Below are 26,496 nucleotides of genomic sequence, written 5' to 3'. Positions count from 1 at the left end.
ACTATTGCTTAGCTTGCCAGTTGGTGTCATCCCTTTAGATCACTAGAGGTCACACTGGTGCCTGATCTGTCTTCTAACCTATTGAGTGGGGGGTAGGATAGGGGGAAGAGGGAATCATAGGTTAGAGATTATTTCTGAGAAATGTATCACTAAGCAGTTTTGCCACCAAGGTAACTACATAAAGTGTACTTGCTCAGACTAACTTGACAAGTCCCCTTGATGCAAGCAGAAAAATGAGATGAACATGAAAGCCACTCCTAGAGTGAAATGGAATCCTGTCTTTTGCTCACTCTTTCTTACTAAAGAGAAAAAAATCTAGACATTAATACACATTATTTTACAGTTTTTTCTGCAGAGGAGAGCATATGTTATACATGTTCCATTGTTTGAGATTTTTGTTTTTGTTTCTGTTTCAAGACAGTGTTTCTCTGTGTAGTCTTAGCTGTCCTGAAACTTGTTCTGTAGACCAGGCTGGCCTCAAACTCACAAAGATTTGCCTGCCTCTGCCTCTGAATGCTGGGATTAAAGGTGTGCACCACCACCCAGCCCATCATTTGCTTTTTTCATGTGAAATTTATCCTGGGTCACTCAATGTTACTCCATGGAGGGCATCTCCTAATTGACAGGTTGTCCTTGTCGATAACCAAAAGGTCCCTTAACTCTTACCATACATACAATGCTGCATTGAGCAATTTGCCTTTTGTTCACGCACAGGTATAGCTGTAGAATGTTTCCAGAATTGAGTTTTCGTAGGATTTTAATTTGGTTATTTTTAACACTTACCTAAATATGGCCTACATTTGGTTTTTTCGTTACTGTTTGCTGTCTCCTTGTGATTTTATAAGCTTCTAGAACAGTGGTTCTCAACCATACCAATGCTGTAGCCCTTTAATACAGTTCCTCATGTTGTAGTGATGCCCCCAACCACAAAATTATTTTTGTTGCTACTTCTAACTGTAATTTTGCAAGTTATTAATCATAATGTAAATATCGTATTTTCACTTGGTCTTAGATGACCCCTGTGAAAGGGTCGTTGGACCCCCAAAGGGATAGCAACCCACAGTTCCCACCATAGTGCCTAGGATGTTAATACTCAATAAAAACTACATGTCCTACTGTAAGTATAACTTTGATAGCACAGGCATAACCTTAAACTTAGGGGCTAGGTTTTGGTGCAGATTGAGGCATTTTTGAATTTTTATTTCAAGATGAAAATGAGACTGATAAAGATAAAAGTATTGAATAGGGAATGGCAGTTTCACAGATAAGGCTAACTCTTCGATTCAGGCACTGGGTCATTGTCAGGTAAATCTCTAGGTTAATTATACACAGAGGCTGAATGACAAGGTGGAGAGGAGACCTAGAGCGTTCCTTCCTGATGAAGCCATGGGGACTGAGACTAGAACATACTTAGGGTTCAAGTCAAGGAGGGGGAGAGGGTGAGTGCACCCTTCAGTAGAACCTGTTCAGAGACAGAGGAAGACCGAGGGAGGATCCTGAGTGCTGGGATTAAGGGTGTGAGCCACCACCGCCTGGAACACCAGAACACATCTTTTAAAGTATATTTTATTTAGTTCCTCTGTTGCTTCCTGCAAAGGCTCCAAAGCAATTCACTTGAAATAATGGAAGAAATGTATCATATTTTGTAAGGTTAGGGAGAAGTGACCAAGAAAAGACAATCCCACATTATACAAATACCTGCTTTGCTAAAGAAGAGAGTACTCCAGATAGACTGGTTCTGATGTAGACTTCACATCCTGATCATTGGCGCCATTCAGTTCATCTCTGTCCTGTGTCTTGAAGAAAGAGAATGAAAGGAGGAGAGAGAGAGAGAAAAGAAGAGGGAGGGAGGGAGGGAGGGAGGGAGGGAGGGAGGGAGGGAGGGGCATGAAAAATGGCAAGGCAAGAAAAAACACTTGACCAGTACAATGGGCAATAGACTCAACATACATTCTTTTGGGGCAAGGCTAAATTAAAAAGCTCAAATGTAGCAGAATATTGTTTGGGACATCAAGTTATAGATCACCTACCTGTTGCTAAGATGTTGATATCTTTGCTTATAACATAAATTTCAGGGTTGGAGAGTTTTAGCAAGTTTACTTTCTGCAATATGAAAGACATCATAGTGTCTATTTAATTGTCTTGTTGGATTATGACTCTTCAGTGTGGAAGAGTATCTTGTGTTTATAAATGTAGAGAAGCCTATAATTTTTTGTAGTAAGCTGGTGTCTTCAATAAAATGTAACTTATTAAAAGTGGTGCACAGGGCCGGGAGTTGGTGGCACACGCCTTTAATCCCAGCACTCGGGAGGCAGAGGCAGGCGGATCTCTGTGAGTTTGAGGCTGGGCTGGACCGCTAGCCTCCAAAACAATACAGAGAAACCCTGCCTCGTAAAAACCAAAAAAAAAAGTGGTGCACAGGGACTGGAGAGATGGCTCAGCTGTTAAGAGCATCAATTGTTCTTCCAGAAGACCCAGGTTCAATTCCCAGCAACCACATGGTGGTTCACAACCATCTATACTGGGATCTGATGTCCTCTTCTGGTGTGCAGCATACATGCAGATGGAGTACTCATATACATAAAATAAATAAATATTTTTTTGGTTTTTCCGAGACAGGATATCTCTGAATTGTTTTGGAAACTGTCCTGGAACTTGCTCTGTAGACCAGGCTGGCCTCGAACTCACAGAGATCCACCTGCCTCTACCTCCCGAGTGCTAGGATTAAAGGTGTGTGCCACCAATGCCCGGCCATAAATAAATGTTTTTAAAAGTTAGTTCTAGCTAGTTTTGGCTGGGCAGTGGTGACTCACACCTTTAGTCCTAGCACTTGGGAGGGAGAGGCAGGCAGATCTCTGTGAATTTGAGGCCAACCTGGTATACAAAATGAGTTCCAGGACAGCCAGGGCTATTACACGGAAAAACTCTGTCTCCAAAAAAACCAAAATAAAAAAATAAAAGTGGTGCACACTTTTAATCCTACACCTCAGGAGGCAGAGACAGGTGTACCTGTGAGTTCCAGGCCGGCCTGGTAAGAACAGAGTGAGTTTTAGGATAGCCAGGGCTACACAGAGAAACCCTGCCTTGAAAAACAAAACAAAGCAAAACAAAAAGATATAGGCATATCAAGAAAGTAAGCAATTTATCTCACTGTAGTTATAGCCAGGTCTAGCTCATAGGTGTGAACCAAGCTTACAATTCATAAACAACCTTAGGTTTCTCTTAGTGAGCTTTGGAGCTCAATGTTGCAGCCTTGGAAGGCTTCCACTTTACAACTGAATGCTCACACCCAGTGATCACTGGGATAAGGCAAGAGGGGTTAAAAGATCAGCAAATCAAGAAGAAAGAGCAGAAACTGAAGCAAAACAAAGAAACACAGCAAAAGCCAAGTTTCCCTAGTTCATTCGATGCCCAAATATTCATGTTCTGCAGTTTAAAAAAAGAAGGAACGCAACTTTCAAAGAAAAGTTGCTTCCTTGAAATGGACAGGTTGCAAGCCCACTTGGCAATTCAATTTGAAGTGTGTGTGTTGGTGTGAATTTGAGTTTGAAAACACTGTTCTCCAATATTTAGATTTGAGTTCTTAGAAATAAATGATCTTAACCACCAACAGAAAGCCCCAAGGCACATTGGCACTCATGACTTAGATGGCCTGTGGGTGATGTGTACATATTTTTATTTTACTCTGTTCTCCAGAAAACTGCACATAAATATACCAAACCAAGTCCATGGGATTGAGGTAGCTCTTCACATTTGTTTTAGTACAGACTGCTTTCCTCTTTGAACCAGTAATCAACTTTATTAGGCGCCATTTCTACAATTCACATCTATGGGTACCAGTGTCTTAGCATCCTCATGTCCTCTCATCAGAACACTGGTTAGGCTTCCCAGTGTGAATCATTTATCCAGTTGCTTGTCTGATTATTCACATGCCTTTGAGATTTGTGAAATGTGGCAGATAAACAGGTTTGTGCTGTGTGCAACTTGGAGGACGGCCAATATCTGCCTGCCTATACAGTGTGTTTACTCTCCTTCCCTGCATCTCTCTCCCATACAGAGAAGCCGCATTTTAAGACTAAAATCAGTGTGGAATGCAATCCAGTAATGTCACTGCAGAAAACAGCAGGTGCCCATCCACTCATTTGCAGTGATTCTTACAGTGAGGAAAGTGAATCAATGATTCTCCCAATGGACAAAGAAACGTCACAGCGAACATGTGGGGGAGAAAATCAAATGCGGGGAAAGTAACCCTTTTCTCGAGAGGTGTGCCTTCGTATTAAACAGCAAAACCTCTCGCGAGAAAATTAGGAATGTTTTCAAAGTGTTCTTGCCACACCTCAGAAAGCAACGGCACACTCCCTCTCTCCCTGTGTCTGCTGTTTTATTGCTTTTGTGTTGTACTTCTAAAATAAATATCAATAAATCATTGCAGTTAGATACTCTAATATAGACAGAAATGTACTTGACTCCCTACAGTCATTACAATTGGAGGGGACTCTGATTAGGACGCTTTACTTAATTAAGTGATATCGTCTAAAGAGAGTCCTTCCCTCCATTCTCTGTGTAACAGTCTTGTAAAACACCAACAGAGGAAACTCATTCCGTTGTTTGCTCTCCTTGTTGTAAATGGTTTCTTCTCATTCATATTTTACAGATGTGGCACTAATGAAACAGACCGCTTCTCAGCTGCAGCCTTGTTCCAGTCAGCCCACGCTACACAGACGAGAAACATTTTCTCTTCTGTCTCAGAAATGTTTTTTGTTTTGGCAGCATTGTAAACTACAATTAAATTGATTTAAAAGAAGAATTTCCAAAATTACCAGACTTCATCCAGTTTATATGTATGGTTCAACAGAGAGCATTAAATTCTCTTTCTTTGGGAGAACAGAAAAAATGGGCAAAGAATAAGCAACCCTAATGCATTAGATGTTATTTGTAAGGTATTTTGCCTTTACTGAAAGACGTCATTAAATTTGGATTGCCAATACAAATATGATTATATATGTTTTCTAAATAAAATGTTGTTATGTTGCAACTGAACTCATCCATTTATTGTTTGTTTACCTAATGCTCAAACTGCATGTTTTATTCATAGATGTCTGGGAGAAAAAAATTTTGCTTGATAATCACACCAAGCATATTTAACAAAAGCGATTCTCCTTTTATTAGTGAGCAGGTTTAAGCAGAATGATTTCATTTTTCCCCCATTTTGTTAATTCAGACTCACAGGATCCTTAGCGTAGAGCTTTTGTTTCTCTCCCTGCTGCCTTTTATACCTTTAATGTATGCATGCCTATCCACTGATGGGAAAATATCATTTCCTGAAGCTCGTCCTTGTTCCTTCTTGGCTATTCTCTCCATGGATTTCTCATTTTGCTTAGTGTTTGCTAGTTAATTTTGCCAACTCGTTTTATATACAATATAGAGCAACTGAAGCCAAGTGAGGAACCCAGGGTCCTGTTGAGGGTTTTGAATTCCCTTTCATTAGAGTAAATTTGGATCTTAAGTACATTTATTTACTTGTCCCTTGAAAATAATACATAATTATGCTTCTAAAGAGATTTAAAAGTGTGTAAGATAAAGTAGTAAAGGAAGAGAATATTTATCAGCACCGTGGTATTGTTCTCAATGCTGAGGTATTTCAATAAAAATGTTTGCAACTTTAGCAAATTAACAATAGCTTTGCATCTAAACCAAAGCTGTTAAAAGCAGCATTAGATGTCAAAGCTTTTTAAAATGAACTCAACTAACTTGCTACAGGCTAACTTCACCTTGATACAAAATGCAGCTAAAACATTTCTGATCTGTAAAATTTAAGTCCATATAGGTCTCAAGATACATGAATGAATATTAATGAATCACATGCAAGGGGCTTTTAAATTAATTGCTGAAGTATTTAAAGAATATTTTCTGATACTGCTAAGAGTTTATATTGTGTTCTATTCATTCCATATAGGCTGGTTATTTACCAAATCAAACTACAACAATCATAACAATATAGTTGCTAGTTAGTCTGGTTTATAAACTTTTGTTTTAATGACATACCATCAACATGGGACCACTGACTGAAGACAATCTAAAAGTATGTGATTTTTCATAATTCCCCAAGTTAAGAACGTCAAAGAAACTTGATAAAATAATGTGCCCCTAGACTTGTGAGTTTCAGAAGTCGCTCTAACAGCTTTACTATTTTTCCAAAGGTGCCACTTATCAAAGCCCAGTATTACAGGAGTTCTAAAGTTATGGAACTTTAGGGTCTTCCTAATACTGTAGCCTGGATCATTTTTATCGGCTCTGTTAAGCTGCCATCCGTTAATCAAACATCTTTTCTTTAAGCTCTCCAATTTAAAAGGCGTTCTTGTCCTGACGCAAAGCATACGACATTCCTGCCCTTTGAGAAAATTTTTGAGGAACTGAATCACATGAAGACAATCTTATAGAGGTTTTATTCCACCCACCCCCACATTTGTTTACTTCTTTAAAATTATTTTTAAACTAATGCAGCCCCCACCCCGCCGCCCAGGACTTTAAGCTGAATGAGAACTGTGTGTAATGAGTACCACTGAGGTTAGAGTCGCCACTGCGTCATTATCTGGCAGAAGAATGTGAGCCCTGTTTCGACTGAACCAATTATTTTTATCAAATGACTTTTCTACTTAAACTGTTTGCTTTAAGAAATAGGGGTTTTTAGAGATAAGCAGAGTTTTTGTAACGCACATTTTAGACCATGATTACCCCAATTCCTACAATCAGTGTGTGGGCACCAGCAGACTTGGGGCTGATGCTTAGAGCAACTGTTTTCTGAGGAAACAGCTAACATTTACAGCCACGCTGGGGAACAAATGCAGCAGTCTTGAGTTAAACACAAGTGCTACTGCGTCTTTAGTAGGAAAGGAAAATCCTATCCCAACATACCTTTTTATTATTATCTGTGAATGATTATCGAAACTAAAGTATTTGTCCTGAGGCTGGTGGTCTGAAGGGTGAGTTGCTAAGGGTCACAAATGGACCCTGTCGCTGAGATGGAGAGTAAATCTGTGCAGAGAGGAGAAAGAAACAGGTTAATGTTAGACAGAGGATGGTTCTCAAACTTGTTTTCTTTCTGCAGGCATATGGAGTTTTCAAGAAATGGAATAATTAGCAAAGGCCTTTTTCTTTTCCTTATTTACTTATTTTTTGAGGTGAGGTTGGTAAGGAACAGGGAAAAGAACACATCTTGCATGAAGTAGGAGGAGACAATATGCAGACCAGAAAAAAATTTAAAAAAACTAGATGGTGCACATCAGACAGCCTAACTCTCCTCCAAACATGTTTCCTTTACCAGGAGATAACTGCAGAGGCTGAGGAGCAGCTCAATTGCAATGACAAGCCATGCTGGGTAAACACTGGAGACTGGACTGTGGACTCCTAACTTAGACATCTCACTTATAGCAACAGTACCAGTTTTATGGCTAGTTTTACCTCCAAAAGGGTATTTGCTAACCATTCATAAATTTAGCTTTTCAAAGGGGGCAAAACTTGACAACAAACTATTGTCAAAGCATGCAAATATTTTTCACAGGTTGTGTGTTAAAATGTTCGGAAGCACCTCAGTGGCTGAGAATATTCTGTCTTTCATGTTGGGTGATTAACAACAACAAACCACCAGACAGCCCTTGTGTAGGCTACATGACAAAACTATAAATACTGCTTACGATAAACACACTGTGAGCTTCATGAAAATAGGATAAAAGCAGCATTTTTCCCTAGTAATGCTTCTCCTGAGAGTAAGAAATCAACCTAAAGCTAAAGTTTTCTGGGCAGAAGCAAGTGCTGAATGAGTTGTGAAAATAAGGCAGTATTAAGTCCTGTGTGTTCTCTTAGGATGAGAGGTAATGTCGATATTATATACTTAGTTCAGTACCATTTTAGCATGAGAATAGATGTAATGTGTTAATTATTTGCAATGTATTAATCATTCATAATATGCCTGTATTAAGTGGCTCAGGAAAGGCTCATTTCTTTTTCACAACTGCTATAGTCATTTTTTAAAAGTATATAATTATTCAAATTCATGTTCTAAACTTTATTTTTAAAAGCAGTATTTTTCTCAAGCTCAAATGCATGAGAAATTAAAACAAAAATTTGAGTCACATTATCCTAAAGCACACATAAAACAACATTTGATTTTTTTTCAAGATCTTATTTCTAAAACATCTACTTAAAAAGAATTAAGAGGAAGAGAAATTAAGAAGTGCCACAGAGTGTAATGAGTCAGACATTTCCTTCCCGTCCTTCTTGGGACAAGGCTGTGGGAAATGAGGGCCATGAGGATCAGATGGTGCACCGATGTGAAAGGTGTCCCAAAGCATGCCGTTGATTGGCTCTAATTAACTGTGATGCTCTTGTGTTCTCAGTTTTAGCCGGGACACACTACACAATACCTTTTATTTGGCTTTCAATGGATTTTTACTTAATAACAGCTGATCACTGTATCTGCAGCCTTTTGTCCCCCCCCCAGGATTTTCTTGAATATTTTATTTTCCATTTTGAAAGATACATTTGAAGATATTTCCTGCACCATAAAAATAATAAATGTTAACTATATTCCTATGGTCCTTCACACATATTTTGTATATTTACATTTGGTGACTGTATTCTCAAACCACATTTCAATTTCTCTTTAAAAGTTGTGTATCTGGGCAATGGTGTAAGCAGGAAGTTCTGAAAGACAGTTGGGAACTCTAATTTCCTTTCACTTTTTAATCAGACTATTAAACAGAACAGAGCCAAAACAGGGAGCTTGCATGGATTCCTTGCATTGGGAAGGATTCCAGGATTTTAAAATATGAAATAAAATTCTTTGCACTCACCTTTCTCTGATGACTTAAGCTGAAACAGCCATGATGGAGAGAAGTCATAAATTTTCATCAACTTCACACATGTCATACATTAAAAAACGTTTTGATTTGCCTTGGGACTCCTGCATGCCTCTACAGCACAGTAATGGTTCCGCTGCAGTGTTTTGTAGGTACAAACCCCAGGAACCTCCACCATCACTAGGAGATACATGACTAAAGCAAACAGCCTTTAAGTGGGAGGGGGGAAAAGCATTAAGTTACAGGAAGTTTCCAAAGAAATACACAAGTTAAAATAAGGAGCTATTTTTAGAAGCAGCACACTTTAGGTCATTTTAAGGACTACAATTTTATACAATACTAACCTTCCTGAAACCATGCAATCATTTGACCTGAGTCAAACAGAATCATTTTAGACAGGAAAATCCATAACCAAAATATTAGAGCTTAAATTGTCCATTTAGCTGAGTAGACCTAGAAAGTGATTAAATAGTACTCCTCTTTTTGTTCATCTGAGGATGAAATGTGATTCATGTGAGCAGTAAAGCTTGCTTCTTCAAAACAACCAGCATCCTCTCCCTGCCTTGAAGAAGGCTTAGTTAAGGGTGGAGCAACAAAAATCAAATTGTATCTAAATGACACAGGTTGAGTTAAGCGTGGAGCAACAACAATGAAATTGTATCTAAATGATACCCTGAGGTGTTATTTCTGAAATGCTTCTATTCCTCTTAAAATTGTAAAAGGAAAAAGAAAAAATAAGTAAATAAAAAGTACTAAGATGAAGTAAGAAATGAACACTAAGAGTGATTAGTGAGTGCAAAGTTGTGAGACTCAGAGTCCTTTACACTGTGCTCTTCACCTTACAGAGGGGACAGTGTGACTCAGGGAGATACAGCAACTTCCCCCAATGTCTTTCAAAGACTAAAGCATGAGATGGGCAGGCAAGTCAGTTGGCTTCTGGTAGCATTCTTTCTGCAACTACACAGTCTTCCATTACAATAGCCCAGTTGCTTGTCAATCACATAAGTAAAACAATGCATGCATTTAAAAGGTGTGTGCAGGTCACACCAACTTAACAAGCATTGCACAGTGTGAGCAGTCACTTTCTTCAAAAAAAAAGGTATTTCTCTAGAAAATATCTTGTACTCTGCTTCTAGGACACAGAACTATTTAATGAAGTGTGCTTTAGCATCTTTAGAGCACACCAGCAGCTGTGGAAACTGCTGCTACTCACTGGCTCCTATTTTCAATCCACATTCCCTATTCGTCAGACTGCAAGGCCTTCCTAGATTGCTCCTCTGTGTTCAGACTTTACAAAGGCTTTTTGGTCTGGCACACAGGATGAAGTATTAACTTCTTACTCTGGCATCTTAAGGTTTTTGACTTTTAACTTGGACCATTCCTCAGTTTTACTTCCAACATTCTCTTTGCATTTTATGCTTCAGCAATACAAAGCAGACATGATTCTCTGACAATGGCAGGCTTCCCATCATCTCTGGGCCTTGTACATACCATTTCCTCTACCTAGAATACCTTTTTCCTTCTTCAGGAGTCAACTCAAGCATCACTTTTGCCTCCTGCCAGTCATAAAAATAACTTTCCCCTGAGATTCTACTGCATTTTACAGACTTCACATGACTCCTTTTTATTGGACTGAACTGTAATTATCCGTCTTAAAAATTCATATTAAAAATCTGTCCAAAAACATCTAAAATTATCTGTCTAAAACAATCTCCCATGGTGTCTTTGAGATTAAAGATCTGCCTTCCTCTCCACGGTTAGTACTTTGCCTAGAGTAAGCATTCAGTCTATCACTAAGCAGACTACTGTATTTTCTTATCTCAGCATCTTTGTCTTGGGATGATATCCCTAGTTTTTCCATTAAAATCTCTAAACTTACTGTATGTTGACAACAGGATATTTGAAACAACTTGGTTTGAGAGTCTATCAACCACTTCCCCCAAGTAGAACTTTTAAGTCATTCTCTCAAGGTAGAAAATTGACTTTGATATCAGGTTTGAAATACCAGCTCCTTCCTTCGTGTGAATGAACAGTGAATTCCTGAGCCAAAAAAAAATGAGTCACTGTTCTAGATATTGGTAAAGAGATGTCCTTTATTTTTTTTATTTTATTTGTTTGGTTGGTTTTAGACAGGGTCTTGAACTCATTATATAGCTGAGGTTGACCTTGAACTCCTAACCCTCCTTCCTCAGCCTCCCAAGTGCTGAGATAACAGAAATGCACTGCCATCTCCATTTCTTACTAGGAATACAACTTGAAAGACCACTTGAAATCCGTGAAGCTTGTACATGCACATTTAGATGTAAACACCACCTCCTCACTGAGTGAGTGCCTCAGCAGTAGATTCTCTGGTTTAAAGGAGTGGAAAGCAGATGTAAGGTTTCCTGATTCTGGTGGTGCTGTCAGTCTTGTCCATCTTGATGAGTAGACACTGCCTAGATACAGATGTCTGCTCTGAGTGATTGCCTGGGGAAGCTAAGAATGTCCTTAGTACATAAACATGTTTTCCATTTGAAAGGATACTCTCATATTCATCAATGAATGATGGCATGAAATGATAACCTCATATTCATCCTTCAAAACTGTAAAAAATCTTGATCCAGGTCCTCAAATAAATGAAGAGACATCCAGTAGCTCATTGGACTAAGGGAAGGCACAGTTTATCTCAAGCTTAAGACCACTCTACACTCAAGATTCCCCCTATCACCCCATTCTTTCCACTGATCCCATCATGCCCCCATGCTCCATACTGAAATGTGAAATACACTTGCTTAGGGATGGAGGTTGGGAATACAGTCCAGTGGTTACTGGGCCACATTCCTAAAAAGAGTCCTATGTGGAACTATGGTTAGCAATCAGCCCTAGTTTTTAAATTCTTTTCTGGTTGATAAGGCCATGCCAATAAGTTTCTAAACCTGTCTGCAGAAGGAGGAATCATGTTTGTGACTTCAAGTCTTGTCATAATTTCAAAAGAAGGCCATTTTTCTTTAAATTCATTTTGTCTTGCATCTGAGATATTGCGTTTGTTTCAAACAAAATAGTGTCACACCACACAGTCATAATTAGAATAGGAAAATACCAGAATTCTCTCTCACCAATTAGCAAAGTATGGGGCTTTTTTACTATTAGTTTTGATTGTTTGTTTGTTATCAAAACTACCTAGAATTGTATTTGTTTCATTAACATGAAAAGAACAAAATACCATAGACAGGCATAGTAATTCACACCTTTAGTCCCAGCAGAGGCAGAGGCAGGAGGATCTCTGTGAATTTGAGGTGCACTTGCCCTACATAGTGAGCTCCAGGCCTACATAGCCAGACCCTGTCTCAAAGAAAAAGGAGAGGAAGAGAAAAGGGAAGAAGAGAAAAGGAGGAAGAAGGGGGAGGAGAAGAAAGAGAAGTGAGTAAAAATTATAATGGAAATAATGAAGATAGTCCATAAATTGAGTTAGAAAGTGTTAGTTCAGAAAATACTATCTATGTATAAGGCACTACACAAGGTATAAAGAGCAAAAACACAGAGAAAAACAACTGGTTGTTTTATCACTACTTAAGGATATAGAATGTGACCACCTAAGTCATATAGACTGAGAGTTTCCTTTTGTTCTATGTCATCTTGAAGGGAAAACTTGTCTGGCAGAAAGTACTAGTCAAGCTGTAAAATGTTCTTGAGCAAAAAATTCAACTTTATAACTTAGTAAGCAAGAAACAATGTCTTCAACTTGGGTGGGGCCATTTGAAAGTTCCTCACAAAGGGACTTCGGCTTTAGCTTTACCAAGGTTCAAAAATGACTCTTGGAGCAAGAGCCAGTAATGATTTGTATTATCAGCTAATAGAATGAGGTTTAGGCATATTTGTTCAATAAAAGTCTCTTTTCTTCACTTTTACAGACACTCACTCTTCTTCCTGCTTAATGAACATGGAAGAATGTCCATCATTCAGTATTGTTTAAGTTATAAAGCACAAATCTGTCATCTGGTTTTAAAATATTTTCACCCTTTGGTAATGTAGATGACTAATGTCTATCTCTGATCCTTAAGAATATACTAATATGATAATATAATTTTTGGAAAATTAAATTTGGAGATTTTATATTTTACGTCTAGAAACCCCCTTGGAATGTTAGAAAATATTATTTAAATACATCTGCTAATTCTCCTGAACACTTAACACTTTCAGTAAATTGTACCTTTCTTTTTTGTTCAAAAGCATTCCAAGCCCTCTCATGCAGGCAAGTTCCCTGGGGAAAAAATTCAGTGACGCCCATGGAATTTTCTTGACACCTACTAGCAAGTTATGGCTTTACCTTTGGTGATGATAGCTCATTTTAGGTTCCCAAGCCACTTCCGAAATGAGACTATGAGAAAGGGGTCTCTCCTCCCAACCCAGAGGATCTTCTCAGCTTTATTTTGCCTGTAGAACGCCTTCATGATGCACTCCTACATGTTGTAGCCTCACATACAGAGCACTGATATTTGAGAGAAATGTATTTTGATTTCACAGTGCCCCAGGTATACCAAATAGCAGCTTGTTTCAACCTGAGGTAGGAAAAAACTTTTGATATTATCCCAATTTCACATTTCTCTGAAAGTCCAATGCCTAATCTCTTGGGGATTTAATGAGGGAGGGGGAACCTTATTAAAGCAAATACTATAAGTTAGAAATTTGTCCAACTGACATGAAATAGAACCCCTCCAAATTCCATAGGCAGAACTTAATTTTCCTTTACAAGGGGAATTCCTAGGTTTTGCCACTATCAATAATGAGAATCCTGGTTTTGTGATACTTTTCAAGACCGAGGCTGTCTAGTAAGACACAACTTACTTTCCCAAGGAACTGTTTGGGAATGTCTTTATCTAGGTCACTTCTACTCTTTTTTTCCCCCTGTTCAAAATTTGAGGTGGAAGATGTGGAAACAGGGGCAATGGTGGGCCTGCAAAACCCACTGAAGCTGCCTGGTATGTTCTAGATGCTCCTTCAGGGTGACATGAGTGATTCACTCCTCTTTCTGTCTCCTGGCAGCTAAATGGGACTATTGGAGAGCTGCCAGAAGGGTAGGTAGCCAACCTGCTTGCCCTTGATTGTGCCTGCCAGCTTTTTAATAACAGAAGTAGGGTCAAGTAAGCGAAATCACAAACTGAGGAGAGCATTCTGAGAACGCAGAGGCAGTTAATGTCCTTCCAAACCTCAGATGGCTGGCAACCCTTGGCAGCGTAATCTATGATTTGGGGCACCTGACCCTTTCACTATGACTGTTATCTCTGCATTCACTAGAAACATATTTACAGAATCTCTCCATTAGCAAAGACGCCTTGTGTGTGATTACCCAATTGTCATGGTCACACTAGGGTTTTGATACAGATCCTATTCAGGGTGCACTAAACTCAACACAGAATGGGTTTGAAGCTGGGTTCCTCACTCAGCAGTCCATCAAGACTTCCCTTGGAAGATCTCAAAGAGATTGTTACTACAGCCGCATCCTCATCTTTCATCCCCCCAACTGTGTTCTGACTCCCACATCCAAGCTCAGAAAAGAAAATTTCTGGGTTGCTTTTTATGGATGCATAATTATTAATGACGTTCATAGTAACCAGGAATAACAATTATCCTAAAGACATGGCCTATGTTATACATATTTGAGAAAACATTTCTTTCTTAAACCAGCTACTACTACTCGGGGCTTAATATTTAATACTTAGTATCAGCAAAATGCTTTCTCCCCCACTTAAAGAATTTCAGTCACAATCAGAGACAACTTGCGTCTTTTTCTCTTCGTTCTGCTGGACTCAAAAACAAAGAAAAACTTAAAATATTCACTCTGGGGCAAGTGATCATAAAAGAACTGTTTAAAAGTTTAGAGCATGGCTTTTCACCTGCCGGACCAAAAATAAATGGCATTGACGTCCTACTTGTGAGAAGTCCTCGTGTTTACGTTCTGTGTTAACTGGAAAGGTAATTTGGGAAACGGAATCAAACGAACTAAAAGCGGTAAGTCGTGAATCAAAATAAAAGAAGCAGTAACTCCGAGTCCTTTCTATCTCCCAAATGAAGAAACGTTCTGAGCTACTTGATTAAACAATGAAGGTAATAAACTCGCCACAGATCCCGGTTTCTGCTGACTTGACAGTAACTACCGCCTACTCCTTGGAGCTGCCTAAGGACTAAATGGACGAGATTCGGAAGGGTTGAGTGACCAACTCCCCCTCTCCCCCCAGGCTGGTTGGAGTTATCACCCAGACAGGCTTGGCTTTGGACCTCTAACACCTTTCTATCAGAACTGAGAGCCCTCCCCCCATAGCGCTCAATGCTGGAGGGTCGTTGGCTTTGGGAAGATCGAGGACAGAAGCCAGCGCAGAAGAGGACCAGGTCAAGAGAAAACCACTGCACGGTCTCCCTGTGCTGGCCAACTCTGCGCAGTAGGGCCTTAGGCCGGAAGCTAAATCCAAATCCCAACAAGAGAAGATGCTCCCCCTGGGGCGGGCGGATGGGGTGGGGTGGGGAAGCAAGCGGGGCTAGCCAGAAGGCAGTATCCCACCAGGCTCCCAGACAGTAAGAACCCTGTCGGTGCTGCGCCGACCTTGCCCTGATCCACCGCGAGAAGAACGACGAGATGCCGGGTGGGTGTCCACTGGCAGGAGATTACTCAGGCAGCAGCCTTTGGGCGCGCACCGGCGGGGAAGCTCCACGTGGAGCCAGGTGTAAGCGCCCTGGTGGGGACCCCCCCCAGCCCGCTTCTCCCTTGCTCTCCGGGCTAGGGCGCCTCTCTCTGCTGGGAGCCTCTCGATGCAGTCGTGGCGACCGAATTCAACCCCCAGGAAGATGATCGCAGAGACATCGAGCGACAGAAGAATAATTTAAATGGGGGAGGGGACGGGCAAGAGGGCCAGGAAAAAGAGCTCACAAGAAAATCCCCATCGCCACCAAAGCCGTTCCTAAGAAATCCTGAGGTTTTATTTCTGAAGATTTCACTTTAAAAAATTATTCCACTGCTTTTAATTGAAGTAAACAAAGTGCAACAAATCCTAACTCAAATATGATTGCCGTGAGATTAGGGTCTAATTGCTTAGGGTTCAGGTGGAATCCGCAGGCTAAATCCTACAGGGCCAATCTGAATTTCTCAATCCTTCTGTCAAAAGGAAAGCGCTGAGAGCCCACACGCTTCCTAACAAGTCATTTTTAACAGTTACAAGCTTCGCACAAAGACCACACAGGGCGTCTAAGAGATGCAAATCTAATCCCTGGTCGTTCTACAGGCCTTCAACAAAGATGTGCTAAACCCTAATAGAAAAGAAATCAGTTCTCTGTCACCCGTCCCTGGTAAAATCTATTAGAGAATGGACAGAGCCGCATCTACAGCAGTTGCTGCAAAGGTTAAGGACAACTACAAATAAGAGAGACCAAGTTTTGTTTTCCGTGTGAAATATCGGGAGACGCTAACTCCAAATGAGTGACAGGATTCGATCCGTGGCTTCGCATTCATTTGAACGCTAGGAAAAAAATAAACACACACACACACACACAAAGGCTTTAGAAGACACCGTTTCTGAATTTAGGAAAGAGGAAACAAATTCGTCCCAAAGATGGAAATCTTTGCCTCTAAAATGATCAGAGAATAAGAACCGGGGAGGCAAGGGCGAGCCGCGAGATGAGGAAGGACTCAGGCCTCAGCTCGGCCAGGAGAAGTTCGCGCGGAGCCCGGTTCTTGCACGAAAAAGCCCGACGGCAGAGCCGCCTCGGCCGGTGCTCTCGATGCACACGACCTCTGGCGTCTGGAGCTGAGCGGAAGGGCGCCGACGGCCAGCAACCTAGACCGCCTCCCTCCTTGCCAGCCGGGCCGGCAGCTTCGCGGTCCCTCTGGTAGACCTCACCCTGCTGGCCCCGCCAGTGCAGAGCGAGCCGATGCTTCACAGCTGCCCAAGCGTCTCAAATGAGCACTTCGGCCGGTCACCACCCAAATGAGGCCCTTATTCAGGCAGGCAGTGTCATGCTGGGGTATTTAAAAGATTGTGATGCAGCTAAAATACTTCACAGCGTGTGTGACCCTTAAAATAGAAAGAGTCCGGGTGCCCCGGAGCTGCAGAGATGCCCCCTAAGGGAGCCGAAACGGGGTGGGGACTTCCTTGTTGCTGGATGGAGCCCCTCCAGTAGGCCAGGTCAGTCTCTGGGCTACGAGGCTGTGCGCATCCAGCGGAGCCAGCTGCCCTAGCCTGTTGTTTCTGTTGGTGATAGTTGGTCAGTTGTTTTGTTTGTTTCATTTTAAAGAGGTGCGGCTTTTGCCAAAACACAGCCCCAGAGGGTCGAAGTCTTCCATCCTGGGAAGCTAAGGACTCCAAAGAGAGGGCTATGAGTTGGGACCCTGTCCTAGATCCAGCCAAGGCTTCCCACCCAGTTCCTAGGCATCTGGGCCTCCCTTTCCTGTGATGCCTCCTCCGGGTCAAGCTTGCCAGGACTAAAGCTGTTCTAGTCAGTTCCAAAGCCTGTCTCCCAGAGCGGGAGGGGGGTAGTGAAACAAACGTCTCCAAGGAAAAGTTTTGTCTGCTTCCATAGAAGTTTCCAGAAGTCATGTTCTTTTCTTTCATTTTTTTAGCTTTTTTTTTTTAAATAAAGAACCTGCTATTTTCTCTCCCCATAACTGTATCGTTTGCTTCCAACCACCCCAGAATTTGTACTTCCTCGGGGCCCAGAGCCCAGAGTTGTTAGGTGGGAATAGCAAAATGGACTAGAAAAGGTGGGTTTGGATCCGAAACCAGGGGTTCCGGATTCTAATTTGACCTGGCAAAGTGGTTCCCATTCCTGAGTCCTGGCAGTATCTTCTAAGGTTGCCTCTTTCCCCCAGGATTATTCCAGATAGGTATGCTACCCCTCCATTTGGGGGCCTATGATGACACAGCAAGATGTAGGGACTGTTTTCTTCCCTCCCCCGCTACTGGTATTAATTGACTTCCTTTAGACAGAGGGTTCTCGTTGCTTCCTCTGCTATGTTTCTTGCATGTTCCCTGACGGGCAGACCTTGGTCATTCTTTTGGTCTTCTTACTCCTCAAATTGCCTCCTCCCGTGTAGACCTCGCTGGCTTTTATTCTTTACAGTTTAGTCCATCCACTTTATCTGCTTTTCGTTTTACTACTGGCATTAAGAAAATGACACTGAATTGCCTACAAAATAAGACTGCGGCTCTGAATCTGGAATTGGATAAGAAAGCAAGTGAAATGGGCATTGAAATGGAGAGATGGAAAATAAGGGGAGGATGGGGGAACACACAAACTGATGACAAAGTCGCATCAGGCTATGGATACAAGAATTAAGATGCCCCTCCCTACAGGTGGTCCTTGGGACTCCACAGAAGGCAACCAAGGCCTCCTGGGGAAGGCAGGCCAAGGTCTCCTCTCTTGGGGTCTATATCTAAAGCCTTGGCCTAGAAATCCTGATCCTAGTACCTTTGGCCCCAGAGGGTATGAAGGGATAAGCACAAATCAGTCTCCACTTCTGGAGTCACAGTTTGCTGTAACCTTGTGAAGGTGTCTGGGAGCTGAAACTTCCCTCCCTGGCTCTCTGTGTCTCTAGGTTACCAGGCTCCTCTCAGCCAAAGCCACTCTCCCCGATCCCAGCTTCCTCCTCACTTCCTCTAGTTTGCAGCACTGGGGAGTCTGACCCCTTCCTGCTGGATAGGCCTTTCTTCTATCTAGCTCATCCTTCCTCGGAGAAGGTGTGACAATGCTAGCTTTAGATCCCTATGGTCTTTATCTTTTGGTGCCTCTTTAAGAGAATACTGGGATGGTTTTTGGCTTTGATTTTAGGACAGATTTGCAGAAATTTGAGAAAAACCTGGAGCAGAAACCCTCCCGCATCCCTGATTTGTCTATTGGATCTCCTGAGAGGAAACACTTTACAAAGAATTCTAAAGCTACATTTGCTTAGGAGACACCAATCTAAAGTTGACACGTTATTTGCTATTTGAGATCAAAATGAAGGACACAAGAGACACACTCCATTATTAGAGGTTCGGTCAACCGGAAAGTTTAGCATTGGTAAGTGAGAAACCGTTGACCTATCTTTTTCTTCTCTGTCCCCATCAAACTGCTGTGACTTGCTTTAGATTTTCCTCTCTTTTGCTCTTTTCAGTTTTTAGTGGATTATTTATTTTCATTTTATGTGCACTGGTGTATTGGCTGTATCTATGTCTGTGTGAGGGTGTCATATCCCCTGAAACTGGAGTGGTAGACAGTTGTGAGCTGCCATGTGGGTGCTGGGAATTGAACCTGGGTCCTCTGGAAGAGCAGCTAGTGCTCTTAACTGCTGAGCCATCTCTCCAGTGGCCCTGGTTTGGGTTTTCTTAAAGTGTTGTTGTTTTATCCTTTCAGGTTAAACTCTTGCATCAGTATCCTGAACCAATGAACTAATATTCTGGGGTTCAGAATTCATCGGAGTTTCTACTCTTGAGCATGACGGGGTGTGTGTGTGTGGTTTCCAAGAGGGTTTAAGGTGAAGTCAGCAGGCAGTGAGCAACAAAAATTGTTCCTCCTGGAAACTCACAACCAGATGGAGAGTCACCTGCTGGGATTGGACAGGGTGGTGGGCTATGTGAGTTGAAGTCAGGGAAGTGGGGTTAGGTGCTGCAGAAGTGGCCTCCGATGGGAGAGATGAAGCCTTGGGCAGGAATTGCAGAGAGAGAGAGAGAGAGAGAGAGAGAGAGAGAGAGAGAGAGAGAGAGAGAGAGAGAGAGAGAGAGAGAGAGAGAGGAATGGGTATGGGGGGTGCCGGCCGGAAGTGGGAGGCTGCAGGCAGCTGCTTGTCTTGGTTTTGAACGAGAGACCATAAAACAGCCCTGAGATTTCAAGAGGCTCAATGAAAAGGCTTCTTACTTTTCATTGAGACCCCTGACAACCAATTTGGAGCCACCAGGCCACAGAGGGCCCCCATGTCTTGAGCTGTGGAATTGCAAGAGTAGTCCCTGTGCTTTCTTCCAGGCTCTGCACCTCTGCCCCCAAGCCTCGGGTAAGTTAGCACCCTTCACAAAGTGCAGGGCCGAAGGGCTCAAGTGCCTGACTTCTAGGCAACACCTTTTAAAAATGTGACTACCAAGCAGTTTGGAGCAACACAATTAGCATGGCTTCTCTTGAGCTGTTTTCCTCTTCCTGATTACAGAGTGCCAGTTTTTAAGCAAGTAAGTTATATATCCAACAGGAATATTCCATTCATACTACACTGGGACTAAAGACACACAAGATGCACAGGTCTGGGGCTAGAAGAAAATATTTAGTGCGTGCCTACAGATTCTGTCGCCCATCATCTGCTCTTAATGCACTCCGAATCTTTCAGCGTGTCCAGCTCTTATGATTGTAAATGGCCCTGTTTTCAAATGGAAATAAGACTTGCAAACTGATTATGTGTATTGAATCAGAATCACTCGCTAGATCCTCTTGTTTAAAATGTATTGAAGAAAGGATGATGGCTGCAGGCCTCTGTAACCAGCGCCCTCTTTGCTCAGGAAGACCTATCTGTTTTGCAACTTCTTGCCATTTGAACATGCTTCAGCCAGATAATTACGTTACCATTGTGTTATGGTCCAAAGCTCATACACCATACGCACAGGGTCTCCCAGTCATCTCCAGACCAGCCTCAGCATCATTAACCCTTAAACCACATACGCCTTACCCAATAACCTCTCAGAAGTCACAGCTAGGGAAAGAAGCCCACACTCTCACGTGGCACAGGTGTCCTTTCCAGTCCCCTCTCCTCTTTTTCTGCTTCACTAGGAAGCAAAGACAAACACATACTAAAAAGTTTCCAACTTTCAGAGTCCATAACTGATAGAATCTGAGTCCTAAGTCATGGCAAGATGTTTCCTTAAACAATTGATTTTGTGTTGCTGTGACATTGGCATTGTTAGAAAGGATTCCTACTGAAAGGTTAATGCTAAGGCGTTTGGATACCACCACAAATTTCAGTGTTTTCTCTTTCTCCCCATCTATGCTGCGTTATAGCTGCTTCTTGTTAAGTATTTCCAGTAGAGTTTTCCATTTAGTTTCAGATAGATTCTACGGTTATCCAGGAAGATCCAAGTTTTACCTGTTCTGTTAAATATGGGTATGATATAATACAGAACTTTCAAAATTGACTGCACCCATCCTAGCCTCCACATTGCAGCCAGGGAGCAGTAATGGTCAAGTAATGTTGCAGGTTGATGGTAGTGCTAACTAGCCACAACTTCTGACTGGCTGCCCAGACATAGGATGTGTGCATGCTTTTGATTTTTGGGTTGCAATTGTTCAGCAGGCACAAAGTCCATGGGACAAAATAAGCTGCTAGTCTCCCACCCACCTCCTGTATTCCCCACACAAGCCTGCAGACCTTGAGGCACCAAGGAGTGGCCAGGTCTGGAGAAACAATCCCCTGAAGTGGCCTACCCCTGCAAGCCTGTTTAGAAATGTGGTTCTTGTGGAAACATCTATGGGACTCTAACTTTCTGGGTTAGGCAGGATAGTCTGTTCAGTAAATATTGTCCGGGTGTCCTGAATTAGGGCCTAATAAGCAACTAGCTCAGAGTAACATTCCCTGGATCATTAAGGCAATTCTCAGGGTTACACCTCTGACAGGCACAGGGCACAGGGTACGCAGTGTCTATACTAGACAGACAGGGCAAATAGGTAGCACACAGACCAAATAAACCTGTCTCTTTAGCACTTTGGAAACCTCAAGCAACATCTTTGGGAGGTGGAAACTGAAGGAAGGTGGTGTTTCTGGGTGATTTCCTACAGAATCATTTCAGAACACAGTAAGTTGCAGGGGAAGGGCACCCAAGGATTGCTTCTCGTGTGTGGGATAATCTCTTACATTTTGGAGATAAATTTCAACAGCAATCACTCGAAGTCCTAGAGATGCAACGTTTAACATGCCACCAACAAGCTCTGCTACTGAGAACAGGGAGCTAGCTATCAAAGACAAGATTTCTTAGAGTGAGGGAGGCAAGGGTAGGGCAGTTTGCCAGCAGCATGCAGGCAGGCTCTCTTATTTCCACTACTATGGAAAGACCGACATAGAGAGGCCATTTGATATAAATAAAAAGCAGGAGTGTTTTCTTTGCATCTTGTTTTGGTTTTGTTATCTGGATGGTAGTTTTCTTCCCAACTCATCTATGAGTAGACACCTCCAGTCCAGTAAGACACTACTGTAGATTGTTACAAGATGTCTTGTATACGGATATATCTCAGATACTTTGACAACAAATGGTAATTCCTCTCCAAGCAAAAGTAACCTTCTAGAGTTTCATGTAACAAGAAATAAACATTACAACTTAAAATGGGAAAAACTAAGGACTTTTGTGTTTATCTTTAAAGGAAACTCAATTTCATTTGATTTCTTAATTGAATTCAGCTTTCTCCGATATAACTAACATGTTCTGTAACATCCAGCTCCATAGTTTAATTTTCTTTTAGAAAAATCTTTAAACATCTATGCACATATCTGTATTTACTGAGTAGGTAGAAACAGATATGGTTCCTTCTATTGGAGAAAAGAACTCACTAAGTCCTAGCACTGACAGCATTTGTGTTTGTTTTTTATTTGTATTTCAGGCTTGATTCAGCAGTGATGAACTTATATTGAAATGTTCTACCAGCGAGTGAAAGAAATTAAATAAGCAAATATACTGAAATACTATCCAAAATGCTTCAAGAAGTCTCAGCAATGAAGGAAGCAGAAATAGAATGAGAACTTATCAAATAAGAGGGACAGACGATCAGGGGTGCACCTAGATATCCACTAAGTTGGCATCAGGTCACTATTGAAAAGAAATACAGACACTTAAACTATGGTAGCAGATGAGGCAAAAGCTGTGCTGTCTGACTGAGCCCCGCTCTTCCTCCCTTCCTTTAAGGCACCGTTAAAGAAAGTTCGGAAAGGCAAATCTGTGGGGTGGGGGTAAGGGTTCATGCAATCCTTGACCCACCCCTTCAATAACATACATGCTTTACTTCCACCCGAGCCAATTTCTTGAGACATTGAGAGGGTGGCTGAAACGAAGCCACACCTTCCAAAAGCCACTCACTTGAAGAGACACCAGAAAACTTTTTGTTAAGGTAGGTTTCCAAACTGGGTGCCGCCGAAGGTGAGCTCAAGTCCCAGAGACACAACCATACAGTGCAGTCCACGCTAGACAGCAAAGTAGGGAGGAATGGAGGAAGGTGGTTTCAGGCATCTTAGAACAGGCTGAGCCAGAAAACGTCTTCATCTTTCCCAATACCCTTAGCCCACTTCTTTTTAGAAACAAGCTAGCCAAACCGCGGAAGAAGCATGTTATCACAGATTCACATTTCCCAATGGGCTTCCCGTTCCCCACTAATAAAATCGTCTGCTCACCCTGCTTCACACTAATAACTGGGGAGGGATAGGGAGGAGGCGGGGAAGCTATGCCCAGATTCAAGGCAGCGTCCCCCAACTCCCTTGTTTATAGAAATGAAGGTCTGTCTCGCTTACTTAGGCTCGGGAAAGAGGTCAGCCTATATCAGCACGGTTCACACAGATTGTGGATTTTTCCCCCTTCCCTTATCTTAAATTGACCTGCTTTTAAGATAAAGACATAATAGAGAAAGCATTGACCTTACCTGGTCCCTAATGAGTTGGAACTCAGAAAACCTCTCTCTCATTTCCTCTTGTCTGGGATCGCCTGAGAAGAGACCCATGCTTTCCTTGCGACAGCTCCGCAGCGCTCACCGCCGCCCAGACTCCAGGCAGCTCGGAGGTTATATGGCCTCTGTAAGTCTGTGAATCTTCCTGGGCTTTCAAAATCAAAGACTATGAAGCCACATCCAAGCATCGTCACTGGAGCTTCCAGGTCCAGACTCAGAAGCATTTACAATCTCTTGGAAGACTCCCAAGCAAGTTTTTCCCTACGAAAGGCCAAGTCCTGAGCTTGTCTCCTCCAAAGCGCTGTCTCCTCGAGGCCCTGACCGCCCGAAGGTTTGGACACTGTCCGGATGCTCGCTTAACTGGACCGAGACTCAGCTTACCTTGCTCATGCGGGCCCCAAGCTATTTCCACCGGGCTATTCCCCCCCCCCCCCAGGGTGTGCCCGCAAGCTGGGATCTATCTTTCCCCCTGGCCTTGAGGACCCCAGCTGTGTCCTTATAGGTGATCACAGTATCTCAGGACCCCTTCCTTCCCTGCTCAGGGCATCTCTGTCCTGTTGTTTTCGCCTCTTCTCTGAGCCCAGCCCAGTCCACCGCCAGTCAGCTGAGAGAACTGCTTTCCCTTCTCCTTGGCCCCACAGCTCCGGGTTCCCAGGCTGGGGCGGGGGTGGGGAGCCGCTTTGGGATGCTAAACATCAAACAAGCCAAGCCTGGGGTTTCAGGCCCCGATGCCACTAGAGCTGCTCTCCAGGGCTCTCGAGAAAGTCCTCGTGTTTACATGGCGGGGTTGGGGTGGGGTGGGGGAAGAGGAGCAAAGCGGAGGATGCTGTCTGAAGAATCCCCCCCACTGCCTGAACCTTCGAGGCCTGGGGTTGGGTGGGGTACTTGTCAGCGGACAGTTTCTAAGGCATTTGTTCTGTAGGTTCATTGGGGAAGTTGTTTCCCTCTTCTAACATCTCAGTGCCAGGGGCATCTCCGAAATACTTCTGTCTTCTCCTGGGAGGTCAGAACCGACTTGAGCCTGAGTTATTGAAAGCGTAAAATAAGCGAGTGCCCCTTCCAGATGCTCACCTGTAGCAGGTTGTGTAGGAGGAGAGTGTCCCCAAGCTGTGGGAAGCTCTCACCTTGAGCTAGTTTACTAAAGAGAGAGCCCCAATCTGGGTCCCAAGATTGCTTCAGCAGCTGCCACAAGTTCCTTAGGCAGGAGCTGGAGGAGTCGGGGTGCCTGATGATAAGAAAGGCTAAAGCTCTGTTTGTTGGTTCTCATTCCCCAAGGCGCCTCAGAATTCACCTATTCCAGAGACAAATAAACAGACTTCTAACTAAGCCGGCTGAAGAAGAATATATTTGTTAGAAACTCCAACTACATATGGAAGATAAGACAGGGAAATGCTACAGTTGTTAACTCTGCTAGAATGCCGGGGTACAGGGCAGTATGGTGTCTACAGCTGCTGGCTAGGCTCTGCCTGGGCCTGTGCTGTCCAGTGAGACAACTTGAGTTGAACTCACCCCCCACTTAGGAGCTGAAGAGCAGCTGCCAACACCTACCTCCCCAGGACAGCCAGAGCCTGCAGTCCTTGTTCCCAAATCACAGGCAACTATCCCAACAGAAACGATTAAACTGCCCTGGTTTTGTTTTTCCAAAATACAGAGTCTGCTGAGAGTTAACACCCTCAATGTAGACTCTCAGTAGACAAACCACCATCCTTTCAGAATATCAGAGCAGCTTCAAGACATGTGAGAAGACATGCCCCAGTGGCCAGGATTAGTTTTCTGAGGAAGAAAGCTACTCCTAGCTCCCCATCCTAAGGCACTGTAGGGTAGAAATCCCCTGGACATCAGTGAAAGACTGCTGGATTTAAGTTCATATTGTTTCTTAAAAAAAAAAAAGCAAGACCCTGGGGGAAGGGATGCAGTGTAGAACCAGGAAAACTTGTTAGAGGGTATGGCAGAGAGAAGGGGAGGAAAGAAGGGAAAAAGGGAGGCGTGAAAGGAAAAATGGTTGAACACCTGAGTGAAAAATGAATACAACACGTGCCAAAAGTCAATGAATCACCACAAGAAACCCTTGTATGAGCAGCTTACAGCCAGGCCTGGTAGGGCTCTCTATCTGAAGCCCACAGGCTGCCTTGTCTGAACTCATTTGCAGGGGTAACTCACAAAAAGCAACAATCCATCTAAGGAGCTGTAGTTTCCGTCTCTGTCCATGGTCACTCTTTAACCCTTACAGCCTTAGTAGTTTCCCTAGCACGCGTGCGCGCGCGCGCGCGCGCACGCACACACACACACACACACACACACAAGTCTGATAAAATGAAGATGAGAAAATAATCAGAGATGGGGGTTTAAGATTACAGTTGATTTTGTTTTGAGGGATGATAGAAAGTTGGGGGTAGGAGGTTTCATTGCAGCAAAGATTTGGCACCCCAGATACTGAAAGTAATGGGATAAAGAGTGAAACTGCATCCCTAAGTTGGCCACCAAGTTCATGCTGAGATAAGACAGAGCCTTCAGCAGAAGCCAGGGTAGGGAGTTCTAGGATGGGGGGGGGGGGTGGCCGCAGCTGATGATTCCTGAGCAGGGAGGGATCTTGTTTTGGAGTGTTGAAATAAAACCCAGAACCACTTCACTGCTGGAAACAGCCACCACACAAACTCTAAAGAGAGGAGACTGGGTGGGAACTAGGAATATAGGTTTGGCATTTATATATACAAAGGCAATGCTTTCACTAAAAGATAGGTCCTTCAGAGTTATTGCAAATGGTCCACCACTTTAAACATTGGGTCGAATGTGTAAGACCAGCTCTTGAGGCTCCTAAAAACAGAAGGTTGGCTCTTAAAAAAATAAAAATGTCCATTTTGCTCCCCCTTTCCTTCCTTTACCTCCCCTTTCTAGAAAAGTAGTTTACTTTTCATCCTCACTATCAAATAGTTCCAAGACCGCTCAAGATTTTATTCCACTAAAGTTCAAGGCTGAACAAAATTCCCCCTTTTTTGTGGGATGAAAACTCTGG

The 26,496-nt window shown here is 42.7% G+C and overlaps 2 long non-coding RNA genes across 4 annotated transcripts; one reads left to right on the top strand and one right to left on the bottom strand.

Moving 5' to 3' along the window:
* On the bottom strand, positions 1 to 24,256 carry LOC110342815. 3 transcript variants are annotated; one of them, XR_005876327.1, is made up of 5 exons: positions 23,460 to 24,256; positions 13,165 to 13,396; positions 8,853 to 9,067; positions 6,916 to 7,035; positions 1 to 1,796 (listed from the first exon to the last, which is right to left on the bottom strand). It is a non-coding gene; the product is annotated as an uncharacterized LOC110342815 (long non-coding RNA). The 3 variants fall into 3 exon arrangements; XR_002384976.2 differs by lacking the exon at positions 13,165 to 13,396 and having other exon boundaries at positions 17 to 78; positions 1,699 to 1,796; positions 23,460 to 24,241; XR_005876326.1 differs by lacking the exon at positions 13,165 to 13,396 and having other exon boundaries at positions 23,460 to 24,238.
* On the top strand, positions 18,087 to 24,809 carry LOC121139371. The gene is made up of 2 exons (XR_005876328.1): positions 18,087 to 18,884; positions 22,431 to 24,809. It is a non-coding gene; the product is annotated as an uncharacterized LOC121139371 (long non-coding RNA).
* Positions 24,810 to 26,496: the final 1,687 nt, after the last annotated feature.

Source organism: Mesocricetus auratus, unplaced genomic scaffold, assembly GCF_017639785.1.
Source record: "Mesocricetus auratus isolate SY011 unplaced genomic scaffold, BCM_Maur_2.0 Super-Scaffold_15014, whole genome shotgun sequence".
Taxonomy (NCBI): Eukaryota; Metazoa; Chordata; class Mammalia; order Rodentia; family Cricetidae; genus Mesocricetus; species Mesocricetus auratus.
The sequence above is the reverse complement of the archived record's forward strand: the minus strand, read 5'-3'. Positions and strand labels throughout refer to the sequence as shown.